The sequence below is a fragment of the Pseudorasbora parva genome, chromosome 13 (genome assembly GCF_024679245.1).
Source record: "Pseudorasbora parva isolate DD20220531a chromosome 13, ASM2467924v1, whole genome shotgun sequence".
NCBI classification, from domain to species: domain Eukaryota; kingdom Metazoa; phylum Chordata; class Actinopteri; order Cypriniformes; family Gobionidae; genus Pseudorasbora; species Pseudorasbora parva.
Window position 1 is genome coordinate 27,143,830 of NC_090184.1, and position 14,135 is coordinate 27,157,964.

A 14,135-nucleotide genomic window follows, 5' to 3' on the forward strand; every position below is an offset into this window, starting at 1 on the left:
TATTTGAGTTTCTATTTATTAAACAAATTTCCTTCATTGTATCAACTCAATAATTTTTATTTTTTTAATTTCAATAAACTCAAATTTTTAAGGCAACCAGGTTACTTACTTTTTTAAGAGTAAACCAACAAAAACCAACACATTTTTTTACAGTGCAGTATTAGTATATATATGTTCCTAATAATCCTTTAGGTGAGTGTATAAAAATATCCTGTAAGTTTCAGATCTGAACATTTCCTAGAAAGAAAAGCTTTTATTGACACCAGGCCCGGTAAAAGATCAATCTCAGAATATGTCAACCCTTGATGTCATCATATGATGAAACAACGCCTCAACATAAGATGAACAATACCTGATTCTTTAACCCCGCCCAACGACTCATGCCTGACATGACATAGGCCTACACAGAGTTAAACCGAAACAAACTTCTAAGCAATAAACATACAGCATAAGCTTCAATTTAGATTCCAATATTATGAATGCATGGATGAACTTTATTTTAAATGAAGATCCAGCTCACATGGGGAAGAAATTGCACATTTGTTCCTTAATTGTTGATCTTGATTGATTTGTTTGTAATCAAGAGACTGGATTTGCAGACAGGATGAGATTACATGAATGATTGAAGCAACACACTTGTGTGAGTAAAAAAAAAATATATATATATATATATATTTTTTTTTTTTTTTTTTTTGGGGGGGGGGGGTATGTGATAGTATTGCATTGATACAAATCGTTTGATATAGATCTATTGATTATGTGTATGTATCTTACAGAACATACCATAGCATGCTGTCACAGGCTGGAGAATCCTATATTAGTGGTGTTGTTGGTTACTATTCGGGATCAGACTCGGACATGTATGGGCCAGGGCTCGTAAAGACCACACGAACATCATTATTTGACCTCAGACAACACTATACAAACATTTTAAAAGCCAGTCCATGTCATCTTTAAATAAATAAAAAATGCTAAAGTAAATTGCAACCCTTAACATCTTTAAAACAAACCTATTTGCATTGATTGCTCTCTATATTAATTGTCTCAGTGGAAACCAAACCAGCTCAGCTTTGTTTTGTTTTTACCAACTTTAAATGTAGCGTTTAAATTTATACCTGCATTGAAGTTTCTGTGCTGTGGGATAATAATGTCATGTTTGTGGGCTAATTATTTTGTTTGTTTTACAAGTGTTTTTGTGCTTCCCAAGGCCACCATACTAAAGGTTATATACAAATAAATAAATTAAGTCAATTACACACGTGTACACACAATTACTGCTCTAAACCCAACAGACACATGCACAGTGCCCACAGGGAAACACAACAGCAACATTCATTCCGCTGAGAGTAAGAGTGACAACACAATCATATCATTCATTTTACACACACTTTACACTCAGTCAAGAATCCACCTAATGCATCTGTTCTAGATGAAAATCCAGCAGGGTTTTGCGATTTCTCCTCTCTTATTCCCTCTCTCCTGCTCTCTTTCTCTGTTTGGGGACTTGAATCCCTTCTTGTGCTGATTACACACAAAGCTCTTTAGAAGCTTATTTCAGCTGCCTGCAAATTTCAGCAGATTGATTTGACTCTGTATTATGTTAAAATGGGAAAAGAATCCATCATGAGACTTCTCCAAAGACTTTTCAAAAGCTCTCTCTCCATCAGGTTAACAATGTATTTGCTTTGTCGAGGGGTCAGTGGAGCAGTTGTGTGACCGGAATAGACTGGGGATAATCTGGGTTTTCAAACACATCACTATTAAGACCAAGACTTGATGCTCCATAACTGACAAAGTCATTACCCTTCATGGGTGAAGTTAAAGGCACAATATGCAAAATATATTGTATAAAATATGCAAAAACCACTGTTATATATTTTGTTGACTTGTGTACTTACATTATCACAGATGTTTCTAAGAATGTTTAAATCCAGAGAAATAAGCAATCACTTTTAATCAGGACCAAGACATCTTGCATTGCCTATCAATTATACCATACTTACATATGACGTATTGACAACATTTAAACATAAACATTATTACATATTTACAGCTAAAAAAACTTAAAATATTTATGAATCTTTTATATCATAAAGATTTTTGTATAGTTGCCCTTTTACAATTTTAAAGATACATTTTAGATCACTTTACCTCAGGACATGCTAGCTGGCAACATAGAATTCCATTCATTATGCTAAGCTAAGCTAAGCTAGCAGCGACCCTGCCAAACTAAAACAATCCATGCACTGAGACAAAAATGCATTTGCCCGCATTTCTAAATGTAGGAAAGAAGTTGAATAAGCCCTATTTCTAAAAACGGTGGAGTGTTCCTTTAAGTAAACAAACATTGATTGTTTGTAGGTCTATCCAATTGAGTGCAGAGGCATTTTCTTTCCTGGTTCGGTTGAAACACGCCACATAATCACAGTCCAATGGAGCAGTATCAGACTCATATTTTGACTAGAATCTGAGTATGACGGCATCAGGCTTTTTAAAAGATGCGTATATTTGCACTGAAAGGAATGAAAATATGACGCAGAACTAATTGCACATTAAGCTTGTTAACTAAATGTAAAAAAGCTCATTTTTCCACATTTTAGTGAATTTGCCAATTGGACTGTGCGTTAACCCCTCACCTGAGTTTTACGGTGTGCTTTGTAAACATGGTGGACTGCAGTGGTAGGACCCTGAGGCAAATTAATCTCTGTGAAAGAAAAATGGTCCCGTCTAAATCAATCATTTTAAAAATAGGATATACCCCCAACCCCTCTCTCTCTCTCTCTCTCTCTCTCTCTCTCTCTCTCTCTCTCTCTCTCTCTCTCTCTCTCTCTCTCTCTCTCTCTCTCTCTCTCTCTCTCTCTCTCTCTCTCTCCTTCTCCTATAATCGCATAGGTCAGTGCTTAGTCACTTATTTCATGCCCCACTGAAGCGTAGACAACAAGAGTGTGTGTCTGAGGGCGTGTTTGTATGTGTGCGATAGAGAAAGTTGGAGAGACAGCCTTATAAATTTTTCAGGACCAGTCTATTATTAGTGTGAAACAGCCGCAAAGAACAAGCAGTCTAATCAGTGAGTAGTGTATAAGGACACTGTTCTGTGAGCCCTGGATACAGGCTAATGTGGGATGTTTGGTGCAATGGATGCTGGGTAATACACTGCAGAATATAGGCCAGGTACTGGATCTTTATTAGCACATATGTATGACACTATAGTGTCAACATCACATCTGTAACACCTTCCCCTTTACAAAAAGACAAAGTAATGCAGGTGTAGATGGCACCTTTAATTATCAACATTAATGTTGTAATTAAATTGTAGCATACTTCTTTGTTTGCATTTTCCCCATCTTTCCAGGCGTGATTGATAGTACCTCTTTTACTCTAAGCATGGTCCTAGTTCTCAGTTTCGTGAGTTGGTCTTGATTTTCCTTCTCACTCAGGGAAATGTCAGCCAAACATTTATAAACATTAAAATATTTGCTTGGAAATGAGATTTGCTCTTCTGAGAAAAAAGTAATATCTAATTTTCCAATATATATACAGTATATATATATTTTATTAAGCTATATATTATGTATATATTTATCTTAAATATATGCATAAATGTGTGCGCATTTACATTTTACATTTACATTTATGCATTTGGCAGAAGCTTTTATCCAAAGCGACTTACAGTGCACTTATTACAGGGACAATCCCACTGGAGCAACATGAAGTAAAGTGCCTTGCTCAAGGACACAATGGAGGTGGCGATTGCTGGGATAGATAATAATAATTTTACACAATAAATTTATATATTATGTAAACACAAACTTTTTATTTTGGATGTGATTAATTAATTGCTGGACAACACTAGTTTAAAACCAAATATTGCAAGATACACATACATTTGAACACACATTTATGGCATTTAATCATACACCTGGAGCAATGCGGTGGCAAGACTCCTGTGTTTTTTACTAGTTTAATTTTCACGTCCGGCGCCACATAAATAGCAAATGCATTTGCGCCCATTTTTGCGGCCATGAGAACGGTCTGAACTTTGCAGGTCTTTGCTGGTCTGACTTTGCTGGTCTGAAAACTAGGTGTGTTCAGGCGCTTTGTTGGTGCATTGCTATTTTGAGGCAACAATGACCAAATGAAGCCTGGTCCAAAGTCAATGGCGCAATATTGTTTTGTTATTTAAAGAGCACATTAGTAATATGCGATTATGCGTCTAGTCGGGCGCACAATGCATGTACACTCTGCTTATTACACACATAGCAGCACACAAACATTTTGAAATATGAAAAATTAAAGGATTAAAATGTAAAAGATTATTATTGTGTACACATAAAAATGCCTGCATGTCATATGCTCTGGAAGCTTTGGTGGAATTTAGATTGTTCTGTAGATGGTCTGCTCACAGTCATTAACACTTAAACACATACCTCGGGTTGTTAGCGACCCAAGACATTATTCACTACCCTCCTCCTCATTCATGTTTTAAAGTTAGAAACCTTCTTAGTATTCATCAATCAATCCATTTTTAAAAAATATAATAATAAAAAATAATTGAAATATAATTGAATGCCTGTTTTTCCAATAGTTTTTTTTTTTTTGTCAAAATTGTATATAGTCGCTAACGACCCGAGGTGTATGATTGTACATATCATTTTTTTGCACAATGATAATTCATTTATATTGACAAAATAGGGTGCAATTCACCTTTATTCCACAAGGTGGCAATGTCCGATACGCAATGATGAAGTGACGTTTCACTCATAGTTACCTCTGACAGAAAACAAAACAATAATATTATACTCTGCAAAACTTGAAATGGCTTAGTGATTTACTGCAGACAGCAAGTACTAAACACAATCAAATATTGGTGTCACTGTCTCTTGATGATGGATGTGGTCAAAAACCTGTCCAGTGATCAAAATATTGATTTTGAAGACGATGCAAATGAGTTTGGAGAATATGCGTGAGATCGTGAATATGATTCAGATGCTTAATGTACTGGTAAACGAGCTCATATGAAGACATATGAAGCTAACGACCCGAATACGTAACAATGTTTGGCGAAACAGTCATGCATTTAAGAGTTAACCTTGCGCATGAGCAGATCCGTTTCCTCACTATAGAGAAGCGTTTAAAAGTGTTTGCAAATTTCGTCATGTAAATAACTTCCTTTTAAAAGGAATGGGAGATGAGACTTGGTTTATTGCATGTTACGCCCCAAAAAAGCATCCATTACTCATTAAGAGAATAGAGACCTTTTGGACCAAGCGTCTGGCACACCAACCGTTTTTCTCATCGTTAAACTAGCAAAAGTGGATTCGACACGTCATAAGTGCACTTGCGCTGTGCGCTTTAGACCATGTGCTCGGATCGTTTAAATAGGGCTCTTAGTGCCATTTACCATTGACAAAAGCATGGGTTGACAAAGGCATCAAAACATCATTGGTAAACGTTCTGAAAATGTTTAAATATGTGGTCAAATTCAAGAACATTTAACTTACAAAAAAGGTTACATTGTCAATAGCAAAATGTATAACGCAAACAGCTTTCTGCTGGTCAATGCAACAAATCTGCATGACCAACAAGAACATGCTGCGAAATCTACGTGGGGGAATCTTTTGCCCTCACATGAAATTCCAAATCACATGGAATGCTATAGAAGTTAACGGATTATGCCTGAAAAAAATTGCTGAGTAATTGTAAATGTAACCGCACTTTAAAATGCTTCAGTACTACTTAAAGTGCAAGCTCTCAAAAATAAAGTATAGTAATACCCTGCATTTAAGGAAAGCAGGGAGTTTGAGTACAGTGCTCATAACACCTAAGACAGTCCAGTAATCTTTAAAAAGCAAAAAATGCTACACCCGAGTGAGCAGAAATAAACCTCACGTTATTCTGACTTCAAATTATCCCGGGCGCCTTGGTTTTAAAAGCACAAAGGAGCTTGTGCCGCTAATAAAAATCCCAATCTAAACCGGCCATCCAGAACGCAGCTCAGCCCGGGGACAAGTTATCTCCTGTAATGCACTTGTTTCGGGCAGCTCAGCTATAAAAGATTTCCACCAGCCTTCCTGGCTGTTTTTCTTCAGTCTCCAAATCTGCCATCACACATTCACGGCGGGGGAATTTCTGTACCGTATGTTTATATGCAGAGGATGTTATAGCTAAGATCAACAGAAGTCAACTGCATATATTTTAGTGCTGACATGACAGGGGTGTCTCTATGCCTAAGGAAGTGAGAGAGCGGGAGCGGAAGAGCTCAGAGGTTAATGAGGACGGACAGGTTTGGCATTTGAGCGGAGGAAGAGGAGGATACTCATCATCTTTGCGCTCCCGTCGCCATGGAAACCTGACCTTGTAGCCTCTGATTCTCTCTTCTCTTTCTGGAGGGTGTCTCGTGTACACGTCGGTTCATATGCGGAGGGCTGAAGGGATGGAGAAACAGAGTGGCATCTTCACACTTCATCTACTGCTCACTTGTTTCAGACACGATGCGAAAAAAGTGTCAAAGCTATTTGAGAGCACCCGCGCACCCGCGCACCCACACAGACACACAAAATCGCTCTGACCGTCTTCAAACAGCCATGTGTGTGTAAGATTAAATCAGGACGCCTTGTGTCCACTCATGAGTTTCCAATCCTCCTCATCTTGGGGAAAAAGAAGAACCCATTTCCCGTCGCCCTCCCTGGAGATCCCAGTATGCAGTCACCCGGTCTTGCTCCCCAGAGGAAGTACACAAGAGTTTTCAGAATGATTTCGATGGTGGAAGTGTGATAGCTGGACTCGGAGCAGACAGCATGTGGGAGTTTGGTTCACGGAGAGAGTTTGACTAGTTGTAATGCGAATATCTCGCCTGGCCAGACCGTGTTTCCTGTCTCCTCATCCGGAGCTTATAAACGAGACGGCACAGCTATCTGCACAATCAGACAGAGGGCTGAGGGAGAACACATCTCTCAATAACACACACACACACGCTGATAGGTCGGGAAACATATCTTGTTAACCCGTTTAGAATCAGTTGTGCTTGTTATTTTCTGGGTGTTTTGGGTGGTCAAGGCGTATGCAGATCGCAATAAGCTCAAATCCTGCTAAACACTTTTACCAGTTGTTGTGGAAACCAAGCTAAATTATTTGACCATATCTGCTATGAACTGCATGGGCTACTCGTCTCATCTAGAATTCAGTTTAAAATAATTCTGTTGACCTACAAAGCTCTCCAGAATCTTGCAGTGCCATATCTCACTGAGCTTATTCAAGCGTACACTCCTCCACACTCACTGAGGTCTTCTCTCGGTCCACAATTTCAGGCTTCAAAACCATGGAAGTCACTGGCATGAAATATTTTCTTAATATCTCCTTCTATTAAAAGCACATATAAAAACTTCTACTTTGTACACATTGATTTGTTTTGTTATAATTTATATATTGTATGTTAATGTGTTCGTTTGTTTATTATTAAGATAAATTAATGGCATTTTTCACAATTTTGGGGTTACATATGTTACATGTACTAGTAGTAATAAAGGTAAATAATGGCATAATTACGCCCTATACCCTATAGTAAGTACATAAATTGATATTACTTAGTACATAAATGTATAATTACACATGAAAAGGGACACCTTAAAATAAAGTGTAACCCTATTTTGTAACTTGCCTACAAAAATTGCCTAGGCATAGGTGTAAAACGCTATGCAGCTGTGCCAATACATTTGTGAATAGTTTTTAGTTATTAATATATAACTAAATAGTAGTTTAACTAGTTATTAATAAAATAATAGGAGCTGTATGGAGTGGTGCAGGTATGACATAAATATAAATGCGTAGGCCACAACACAGAAGCGAGTTAGCATTTTAACACTTCCAGTTCCATCGTTTCAAAGCCGACGTGTTTTTTGAATAGGTTTTTGTTTGTCGGGAAGGTAGATGGACGGAAGACGTGAGATGAGACAAGATGATCACAGGTAGGCAGAGAGATCAGGAGTCTGAGGTGAAACACTGTATACTGTGACGAGACCAGACAAGGGCCGTTTCTCAATATGTGTTCTTGTCTTTATTTGTGTTCCCGTGGACTTGTGGACTCGCTGCGCAAGTACTGTTCCAGTTCAAAGTTCACGTCTAGCCAAGTACAGTTCGAATCTCCGGATGTGTCCTTAATCCGCCCGTTTTATTGAAGATGCATCGTCAGGTGACTTGTGTGGACTTCAGGCAGACAGGTATCCCAGAATGCATCTTGCACCAACAATTAAGCGTCAGTATCGGATGAGAAACCGAGTGTATTTTAAAAATACTACTGTTAAAGGAACACACTGACTTTTTGTGACTTTAGCTTATTCACAGCATCCCCCAGAGATAGATAAGTCCATATACTGTATACTATTTTTTATCTACGTGCATTATCCATAACTTTGTCTGACACACACACACCGCTAGGCTAGCTTAGCACAAAGACTGGAGGTAAATGACTCCTACTGCTTAATATGTGACAAAATCACGGCAACATTTTCCTATTTACATGTTGTGATGTGTATAGTTACATCGTGTACTAAGACCTACGGAAAATGAAAAGTTGCGATTCTTCTAGACCGATATGTCTAGAAACTATTCTCTCATTCCTGCGTCTCATTCCATCAAAAATATCTTGATTTCTGAAGATGAACAAAGGTCTTATGGGTTTGGAATGACATGAGGGTGAGTAATTACATAATTATCATTTTTGGGTGAGCTGGCATTCATAAATGTGTAATTAATGAATGTAAGTAATTGTTTATTATTATTAAGTAAGTGTGTGTGTGTGTGTGTGTGTGTGTGTGTGTGTGTGTGTGTGTGTGTGTGTGTGTGTGTGTGTGTGTGTGTGTGTGTGTGTGTGTGTGTGTGTGTGTGTGTGTGTGTGTGAGAGAGAGAGAGAGAGAGAGAGAGAGAGAGAGAGAGAGAGAGAGAGAGAGAGAGAGAGAGAGAGAGAGAGAGAGAGAGAGAGAGAGAGAGAATTTTTGTTGTTATGATACAGGCTCCATGACCTTCTTACAAGGCTCAGTACATTTATCTACACTCACACACACACACACAGCAAGGTCAGTCGACACCATTACAGATATTTCTTCATTAGTGGCAGCACTGAGGCCTCACTGTGTCACAGCTGCTCAGGACACACTCAAGACAATTACACAAACTGTTAAATAACATTTTTGGGTCGTGCAAGTTCAGTTTGCGTACAACAATATTCGAAGACCACAGAAGCTCTAAGGCCTACAAACTTGGTCTGGAATCTGAATCTAGGAGGTGTGAATTACCAAAAGACGATTAACTTTTATATAATGTAGTGATTTTAATCCTGAGCTCATGGGCTTCAGCTATTGGACTCAGATCCACTGGGGTGGACAATCAGAGTTCTCATCAGAGAGGAGATGAATGAGAGGATCCTGCTAGGACTCTTAATGAATCAAGGAGAATGATCTGCCTAGACGAGTCTGTGGAGGATTTTGAGTGTGTGTGTGTGTGTGTGTGTGTGTGTGCTTGCGTGCGTGCGTGCGTGTGTGTGTGTGTGTGTGAGAAGGTTTGCGATGTGTGAGCCGTCTTTGACAACAGTATTGTTTGTTGTTTGTTGTGGTTCAGTGTGCAGAGAAGCCAAACTAATCAATAAAAGTAAAACATCCAGGACCAAGCAGGCATAAATGAGCCTTCCAGCATGCTGTTTTTAACATCTTATTAAGCTCTTTACAGGGTTCCTGACTTTCAACTGCTTGATTGAGTTTTTTTTTTACTCTCTCCTTCATTCTTTCTACTGATTGAGCTCTTATAAAATCCACACGAATTTCTGTAAAATGTGATTTTTTGCTTTAACCTTTTCAAACGACCTCTTCAAATGCTTTTCTCATATGAAGAATTGGGATTTAAATTAACCGATGCTAAAAACTATTCACCAATTTATGTGTGTAATTAAGTCTTTTTTGTAGGTGGTTGACAAAATAATTAGCGTATTGGCAGTTTTACAAAATAAATATATTAAATTGCATGAAATATTAAACATAAAATAACTGTTTATATTATGTTGTTTCCTACAGTATATTTCGCTTTGTGCTCAGACAAATACTTTTGTTATGAATTAGACATTAAATATTTACAGGCAAGTCCTTAAAAGCTTTAAATCACTTCCACAACAATTCTTTTCCAGTGGATGAATAATAAAAACATTGACAGCCAATCAGAATTCATCCTGCTTTAAGAGCTCGGGTATTTAAAGCGGCAGACAAAAGTGCAGCTTGTACTTAAAGGGGTGGTAAAACACATTCTTTCGAAGGCCTGATTGTGTTTGTAGGGTGCACTGTAATATGTGTTCATGCTTCGTTTGCATGAAAAAAATTGCATTCGTTTTTCATATAATTGACCTTTATTCTACACTGCTCTGTCCCTTCTTGTAAAAACAGTCTGAAGGTTTCCGGGTTTTATGAAGCCAGTCCCTCAAAAATACTCAATGGGCTCAGATTGGTTAGCTGACGCAGCTGTGTTCTGATTCGCTAACTGCCTAGTTCACGTGTTTGATGATCAGTAAGTTATCACAGGCTGTGGGCGTCCGGTCGCCGGTATATGTTTAAACACTGACGGAGATGGGGCATGCTGGATTTGCAACCTTAGATCATCCACTTGTCTGTCACTCACTTAGTCTCTTGCTCAGCACCAGTCAATGTGCTTAAGCAGATTTACAATGTTGAATTTGGCAGTTGACTGCTGAACGTTCTAATCATATATATGATCATACGCTGCAGGGACCAGCCTAGAATGTGATTGTATGTGTCAAAGGGTTAACAAACTGGTTTGCCGAGGCAAACAGTATTATCATTTGTTTACTTCCTTACTAAAAACATGATGAACCTTTTATGAGGGACCCCCTTCCTAAAATCCATCTATTTTTATGTATTAAAAACATTTAAACTCTTAGTTTATTAGTAAGTGTGACATTATAAATACAACATATCGTTTCGGCTATACTTAATAATCAAAAATGATTTATATAAGCACTGGGGTTCTTAACATACTTCGTTAAGAACCCCAGTGAGCAAGATAAAGGGGACTTTAGTAAGAACAACTCACTAGAAAGGTACAAAGCAAACATACAATTATGGAAAGTACAGCAAGAAAGGTAAGAAAATTTTAGAATTGAAATGGTTAGACTGTTTGGTAGACTTTATCCATTTTTGCTTTGTATTTTGCATTCTCTGAAATTTTCTGGGGACCCCTTAGAACCTTCTTGAGGACCCCTTGGGGTCCCCGGACCCCAGTTTGAAAACCCCTGTAATACGCCATAAAGTGCATATCACATGCACGCCAAAATGAGTTTTGGCGTATACATTCCACGAAATTGCACACTCGTGGAACCGCTCCATTTTTCAGGACAAGCTGTTGTGCGATTTTTACACACTATAGCTAAAGTTTTAAAGTATTATTTGCTGGTGTGGACGGTAATATACTTTAGTTATTGCTTTTACTTCTTTGTGTGAACGGGCTTTTACCGTAAGTAAAAAAGATTCAATAAGAGGATAGACGATATCATTTCTGTGGCGTTTTTCTTTTAGTTGTGGTGTGGACTTTGCTATTCTTTTATATTTAGAACATCTTTATCGTAATCGTAATTGTTGGCATCCCCTGAAGTGTCTGGGGAGACCGTGTCAATTAGAGTCTCCTCTGAATTTGCTTCCTTGACACGTCATCCTCAATAAACCCGTCTCCGGCGTGACACCTCAAAGTTTCGAATATTCCGATCTAATATGATTTCTGACCTGTAAGGTTGCCATAATAATACTAATACACTGTTTGTTAATAGGCCAGAGGAGAATATTTTCCTGTTTAACACTGTGAAGCTGCTTTGAAACAATCGTCATTGTAAAAGCACTATATAAATAAAGTTGACTTGACTTGACTTGACTTGACTTGATTATTATCCTTGGTGTGAACGGACCTTAACACCAGGCTTAAAGTCCCAAACGGACATACATTAATCCTGCCATACCGGCCCGACCTCACAGAAACAAACGGGAATACATTTGGCCTTCATCCATCTGCTCTGATCTGCACACACACACACACACACACTCAGGACAATGATGCAAGACCATTTCCTTTGATTGAAATTAATTTATTCGTGCCAGCACACTGGTTTTGGCATCTATTAATTTCCCTTTATTAAATTTCACACCTTCACCCTTGAAGTTAATTAAAAGAGTGAGAGAAGATGGTGCTGGATCACCCGGTCTGCTGTCCTTTCTCACCCTCCCTTCTTCATCCTCTTCACCTCTCTCTTTGTTTAAACAATCTCCTAATCGTATTTAAAAGAGTCCCACCCGCGCAGAGAGCAGCTCTCCTATGTAACAACTGTGTACAGCACAATTTGCCTGTCACAGTTTAACCTGATAAACTAATTTCCATAAACCCTAATCTCATGTCTTTCTCTTCTCAACTCCCGAGATTGCAGTCTCGGACTACTATTGTAAAGTGGTATCTATTCCACACCTGAGACGAGCTGAGAGTGGCCAAAAGAAAGTGGATTGGGATTGTTGTGGTTATCTGCAGGCGAGGACTCGGGTATTATGCTGAGAGAACTCTGACATTCAAGCTGACTTCTGTATGTCATCTGTGACTGAATGAGACGGAGCTCTGATCCACAGAGCTTAAAAGGGACTCTTGTGACAGATTACAGTTGCTTCTTCACTGATAAGAAGCTGCATAACAAACATTTCTATAAGCTCACTGTGGTCAAGGGCAACATTTCACAAAAATGGTATAGGTTCATTCAAACTAGAGTATATTTTAATGTCCCCATCAATTAGTCTTAGTATAAAAATAGTAAATAAATAATTTTACTGTAAATGTAAATATTACTTTAAAACTCAACATTTTATTCGATTCAACATTATAAGAGTTTAATTCTATTCTGATTTCTAAAAACTGACTCGAAATTGGAGGCACATCAAGTGTCACACACATGTTTATCAGTAAATAATGTAAAAAGAACATCTTTACGGACACTTTATATAGAAATCAAACCCAGGAACATTGAACAGAAGTAAGGTTAATCATGAAAATGAACTGTAATTTAAGCATCAAAAGTGTAGAGCAAGTTCTGCATTTATAGTGTGTTTTGTGCAACAAAAAAAGAAAAGAAAAGAAATGTTACATAAATGTACCATGTTAACTATTTTATTAGTTTTTAGTTAAGTTTATTAGGTCATCCATCCAAAGAGAAAACAACAAAGACAAAGACAAAATAAAAATAAAACAAAACAAAATAAAAAACAAAGCATTTCAAAATTGAATTATATAATCCTTCAACATTTCAAAGACAAGGACAAAGACCGAAAGGGTCTAGGCTGAAGTCTGAACTTATTATGCCTAGCCCTCTTACTGTCACAGACACGCCAGGCTCCAACGTCACCCACTCACAACGCACACCCTCTCCCGAATTCTAATCATGCACACCTGATCCTCATCACCACCCCAATCTACCACAGCACAAAAGACACACACACTCCATCAGTCACTGTCCGGTCTCATCTATGAGAAGGTACTAACGCTCTTTGCTTTACCTCAGGACTCCCTCGAAGTATCCCTGTGATCTTCTACGTCTCTTGTCAGAATCTCCTCATGTTTCCCTGTCCAGTGTGTGTCTCCAGTGAACTCTCCAGCAAACTCTCCAGCGAACTCTCCAGCGAACTCTCCAGCGAACTCCCCAGTGAATTCTCCAGCGAATTCTCCAGCGAAGTCTCCATTGATTATCTCCAGCATTCTCTCCAGCGATTTCCACTACCCTCACGAAGACTCACACTCCCGGAGCCTGGCCGAACATCGCCGTCACGTTGCAGAGGTCCTGCAACACCTTGTAACGCAGAGTTGAAATGTTTTTGCCCAGAAAAAGTGTAGTGCTCGAGGAAATGATGCACGTGAGGCAAGAGCTGGCGTATTTTCCCCGTGTTTAATAAAAGTAACTTATACATCAACACTCATCCGCATACATGAGGTTGAGTGAGAGAAAAGGATACAAATAAACATTCAACTGAGGTCACAAATAGAAAAAAGGAAACTAAAAGGGAAAAGTGTACAAAGTCGATAGAGCAGTTATCTCCTCTCCTCCATTGTTTGCATTC